The sequence below is a fragment of the Mus caroli genome, chromosome 17 (assembly GCF_900094665.2).
Source record: "Mus caroli chromosome 17, CAROLI_EIJ_v1.1, whole genome shotgun sequence".
Lineage (NCBI taxonomy): Eukaryota > Metazoa > Chordata > Mammalia > Rodentia > Muridae > Mus > Mus caroli.
The window spans coordinates 30,323,097-30,329,096 of NC_034586.1; the positions used below are offsets into that span (position 1 = coordinate 30,323,097).

General features: G+C 46.9%; 1 protein-coding gene across 1 annotated transcript in view; it reads right to left on the reverse strand.

Annotated features, from left to right (window-relative positions):
• The window catches only part of LOC110312198 (H-2 class I histocompatibility antigen, L-D alpha chain-like), a 32,389-nt gene that overhangs the window by 19,267 nt on the left and 7,122 nt on the right, over positions 1-6,000 (reverse strand). The window lies entirely within an intron of this gene.

Genomic DNA, 6,000 nt, shown 5'->3' on the forward strand with positions numbered 1-6,000 from the left:
TGATGTTCAGTGAAGACATGGTCAACAAGCAGGAAGCCCTGGGGTAAATCCTGGGCATCAGCAACCACAAAAGGAAAAACAACTAATGCTGTGTTGTGGCGGGCTGTGCAGGAGATACCCGGTTTTTTACTGTGGCCTGTCTTGAGTGTGACCCGCACACCTTTACGGGCTTGTGAAGCTGGCCAGCAGTTCCTGGACTCTGCAGTCTGCAGTCTGGAGGGACATTTGACATAGAGCCCAGTCCATTCCTGAGACTCTAGGGAGCTGCGATGCAGCTCAAGGCCGCCAGAGGGCAGCAGGACACAGGACTGTAGGAGCGGCTACAGTTCCTGATCACCTAAGTGGCTGTGAGCTTTGAATGCTGGGGAAGGCAGGGAGTTGTGGTCGCTTATGCCCTCTTCACACAGAAGCAGCCAGGGATTTTCCATTCAGCCCCAAATCCTCCGTTTTGTGGTTTTCACGGGTCCTTCTGATCTTCCGGCTGAAACACAGCTTCTGAGTGAGATTACACCTCAGGGTCCTCACCCAATTGTTACTCAACACCACATTCTCCAGTCACAGTGAAATACACACACAAAGACACACACACACACACACACACACCACACACCACGGCATACTGAGGTGAGGCAGGAGGATCAGTACTGGAGAGGAGACTCACAGGTTGAGAGCATTAACTGTTCTTCAGTAAGTCCTGAGTTGAATTCTCAGAAATCACGTGATGGCTCACAACCATCTATAATGATATCCGGCTCCCTCTTCTGGTGGACAGGCACATATGCAGGCAGAGCACTGTACATAATAAATCTAAAAGAAAATAAAATAAAGAATTCAAGGTCAACCTGAGCATATAACACAATCAGCATAAATGAACGAACACACAGACTTCATATACCAATAGCATCAGGGGCCACTCTGTAGGGGGAGTTGTGTCGATTTCTCCCTTCCCTGCTGAATCCCTAAGATCAGTGTGTACATCTAGTGCAGGGGACCCTACAGTCCTGCAGTAGGGTTTGGAGGTGTTCCTACGTGCTGTAGTGACCCCCCAATACAGTGCAGGGATCTCTTTCTTTACAGAAATCTTCTTTCCCTTCATTTCTTTTTCATTCTTTTAAAAAATATATTTATGTATATGGGTGTTTTACCTCCATGTATATCTGTGCGCCACATCCATGGAGTGGCCCAGGTGGTCAGAAGAGGGCGCGCTACCCATCTAAGGCTGGAGTTACAAGTGGGTGAGAACTGGAACTGAACCCAGGTCCTCTGGACAGCAGTAAGCATTCTTCACCTCTGATCAATCTCTGCAGCTCCATAATTTTACTCGGAAGTGACGCCATCTTTATTTTTATGCCTTGGCTCTCTGTGATTCTTTTCTCTGCAGCCACAGGGCCTCACTCAGGCCTGAGCCACCTAACTACCCTGCAGAGAAGGTTTGAACAGGAGAAGCCCTGGGTTCCTCAGGGTCACAGAATCCAAGAGAAGGAGCTTCCCAATCTGTCCCCACAGTGCTCAGTCTACAAAAACTTCTGATGTCCTCCAGCACCAATGCAGCATTGCTAACATAACCCACACATGGAACATTCCAGATGCCCTGTGTAGGTTTATGTTTTCCCAAACCCAAATTAATAAGGTTACTTAAGTGTTTTAACCTCTCTTGTAGCTCACCACCAACCAGAGAAAATAGAAAGGAAAGGTTAATAGGGCAAAGGAGGGTATGGACCTGTTTAGATATAGTTGTTTGGGGAGAGTCTAATCTGCATTGTCAGGATATCAGCAATTGAGTTCACACCAGTCAGCAATCTAAGTTTAATCCAGAGGAAACTTTGAGGTTGTACCAATCAACCTGAGTCTGCAGAAGCAGGAAGAAGCTGCCAGAACAGCATCAGAAGTTCTTAGGTTCGTTTCTCTCTACAAACTCATGACAAATGATCAGCAAAGAAGGCAAGGCTAACCAATGCCACAGCATTGTCTGTGAAGAACAACATCAGCAAAGCCCAACGAGGACCAGCAAAGAGTCGCAAGGTGAACTAATGCCGCACAGTGTCATTTGTGGTCTGTTGGGTTATATTCATAACCTTTTCAAACATCATGTGTTCTTTCAAGAAGGCATCTCTGAAGCTCTAACCAAACATCGCATGTCCCTTTTGTCGTTGGTCCTCTGAGCCAGCGGTGACACGAACGACACAGACACCAAGTCGGGTTCACGCAGCAATTTTACTTCGGGCTTTTTCTTTTACAGCTTTCTTCCCCAGCAGCCTCTTCTTAAGGCAAGGGCTAAACTACTCCTATTCTACTTCTACTCACAGCAAGGTCTAAAACTACTCTCTTCACTACAACTGGCTTCTACCCAGGGCAAGGGCTAAACAACAACTCATAACTTGCACAGACTCACCTCCTTCTAGCTCCACCCCACCTCATCCAATCAGAATTCACACAAACTCCAGGCACAAGCTTAGGTCGTTCACAGATAGGCTGACAGGTCTGGATCATGAGGAACTGTCCAGCCTGACAGGCAGCCTATGCATGCAGCCTCACTGTGCATGCTTGGGCAAGGCAGTAAACAAGTGGGTTTCATGGGGCCTGCGGCCGCACACGCTTCCCACACCTTTTCCAGGCAGATTCCAGAAAAGCACAACAAGTCTGCTTCAGCAAAAACATCCTGTCATAAGACAGTTTCCAGAAAAACATCACATGACACAACTGAGTTCCCAAAAACCAGAAATTTCCTCTTCAGGCCTGGTCTCCTAGATTTAGGTCCTCAGATCAGAGGGCTGTGTTCCAAAGGTGCTTCTTGTACGCCACCTACCTCTATTTTGTAACAGATAGTCTCTAATTCCATCTTTATCCTAAAGCCTTAGTAAGGGCCTTTGCAATAACAGAGAGCTGTTGTCTGCTGACTGGATTTCAAACATTGGGAATGTGGCTCAGTGACTTGAGTGCCTACTGTAGGCACTGGGTTCGATTTCTCAACACCTCCAAAAACAGGGCAGTGGCACCCATCTGGAATGGTGAGGTGACTCAGGTAGTGGTGCTTGCCACCCAGTCTGACCACCTGAGTTCAGTCCCCCAGAATCCACGTGGAAAGAGAGAACTGGCCCCTGAAGGTTGTCTTCTGACTCCTCCTGCCCCCAACACACACCACTCTGGGGCGGGCCCTCATTCACACATGGTACACATAAAGCAATAGTATAAATACATAACACATAAAAGAGTTTAAAATCTCCGTGATTATTCTTGCATGGGATTCCCTTCAATCCTCCTGGCTGTTTCTCATCACAATGTGGGTTTTGGACACAGGTAAGTCTGGAGGAAAACTGGACACAACTTTTACATACGTGTCCTTATACATAGGTGTCCTTATTCATATGTGTTTCCATGTCCTTCAATATGAAACCATCACAGTTCCTTTTTATTTTATTACACTGATTTAATAATTATGTGTAGGGATGTGCATGTCATAATGCCAGTGTGACGCTTAGAGGATAACTTACAGGAGTCAGGTGTCTCCACTCACCATGTGGCTTCCATGGATCAAACTCAGGGAGCCAAGCTTGGTGGCATGAACCTTTACACTCTGAGCCATCTCTATGCTCCCCTTGGAGACCATTGGGTTTGAACATTTCCTTTGGAAAGTTCCTTCATTCCTGGACTTGGCACATACAAGAGATGCCCACCATGACATTAGAAAAAGCATTTCGTGGCCAGATAGGTACCAGCATTGCCTTGGGCAACTCTGGAGAACCAAGCCTTCTTGCCCAGGTCATACCTGTTTCAGTGTCAGCGCCAGCTGCCACCTGTGAGAGGACAAACCTTTTACATTCAGATTCCATTTTAGAGAACGTGAATGCAGGCAAACTAACAGCCTGGTACCTAGAATTAGTTTCCAAGTTACCTCCCAACAAACCCTAGGCTAACCCCCAAGAAAAGCTGTGACTCCAGGTTACTGCCCCCCCCCCCAAGACCTTCATCTCCAGGTTACAAGGCCATCACCTGTCTAATGACCATCAATACAGAGGAAAGCAGAAGTTAAGTTTATGATATGACTCCCAGCAACAGCCAATTATGTCAAATACCGCAGTAGCTCTCCAATGAGATGCTTGCACACTCACCCCCACCCCACTTGATGCTTATGATAAAGCCTTGCCCTGATAGATATTCAGGTTCCTCCTCACCAAAACTGTCCTGCATGAGGGTGGTACTCTGCAGGGCCTGAGCTAGCTCAAATAATAAGGCCCTACTGTGATTACATCAGATCAACTGCTGTCTGGTTTTGGGGGATCAATGACATTTCCCTGGCACTATACCTGGAAGATCCCGTTTTTGCCCTGAGAGCTAGGGTGTCATGGTCTGTGTTAGTTACTGTGGTCCTCTGAATAAGATGGCCCCATATTCTTGGTCATTTGAATACTTAGTCCCCAGGTGGTGCTGTTTGGGGAAGCTTAGGGGGTGTGGCCTTGCTGGAGGAAGTATGTCACTAGGGGCATGGTTGGAGGTGTGAGCTCTCAGCTGTTCCTGCTGCCATGCCTGGTGTTTGCTGTTGTGATGTTGATGGACTCTTAACTCTTTGGGACCCTAATCCCCAGATAAACTTTCTAGAAGTTTCCTTGGACTTGATGTTTTATCACAGCAACAGGAAAGTAACCAATACAGTTCCCTTTTCCATCACTGCGGCTTAATATCTGACAAGACACAGCTTAGGGAGAAGGGGCTTATCCTGGCTAAATCTGTCAAAGTGGCGGCAGGCCCTTTCTTCCTGCTCCAGCCTAGGGGCCACCTCAGTAAAATGTCCTACAAGAGCTGTCCAAAATGGAGGCTCCTGTCAAAAGGGCAGCTGCACTACATCTCCTTGGCCTGCAGGTCTCACAGGAGCTGTCCAGTGTGGCTACACCTTTTCCCCTTCAGACTGCAGCCTTGGTGAAACACCACAGGAGCTGTCCACAGTGGCAACAACTCTCCTGTCCCCTCCTATCCCCAGCAGCCCCACAGAAATGCCACCTTAGCAAAAGTCAGCTGCATCTGGGAAGGACTTCCCACTCTAACCCATGGGCCTGATATCAGAGGAAAGGGGGTGAAAAAAGAAAAAACCCTAGCAATCCTTGAGCAGAAAAATCCCATGACAGTGACATGGTTCAGCCTGCCAAGGGTGGATGGGAGGAGCTAGAATTCTTTTATAAGCAAGTTGGACCTTTGATAGACCCCCACCCTGCACTTCTTGGTTTGTAGGAACAGCAGAGAAGCATCTGGCAGGACACAGGTAAAACAGAAATCTAGGAAGGAGAGCTAAGGAGCCCTCTTGGTATTGAAGGAGCTCAAGAGAAAGGTAGACTAGCTCAGGAGAATGACACAGGTAGAAAGAGGTTTCTAAAGAGCTGGCAGTTTAGTTGTAGATTTAGGCTTGTAAATATGTGTATCATATATAGTTAGAAAATAATCTTTCCTTTCTGAGCTGGCAAGTTTTACCTAAGCAAATGCCTCCCTTGTCTTTTTATAAAAAGAATTCTTTATGTATATAAGTACACTGTAGCTGTCTTCAGACACACGAGAAGAGGGATCTAACCATTATAGATGGTTGTGAACCAGTGTGGTTCATGGGAATTGAACACAGGACCTCTAGAAGAGCAGTCCATGCTCTTAACCGCTCAGCCATGTCTCCAGTCCTTGCCTCCTGTGTCTTTAGTACTATAAATATTAGAGGATTTAAATGGTTACAGGCCTATGAACAGGAATTCCCCCCACCCCCCGCAATACAGAGCTATGCACAATGCAGAGCAACAACAGACCTATGAGCAGACTTTAAGATAGACTATGCTGGGGCTGGTGAAATGGCTCAGTGGGTAAGAGCACCCGACTGCTCTTCCGAAGGTCCAGAGTTCAATCCCAGTAACCACATGGTGGCTCACAACCATCCACAACGAGATCTGGCGCCCTCTTCTGGAGTGTCTGAAGACAGCTACAGTGTACTTATATATAATAAATAAATAAATCTTTAAAAAAAAAAAG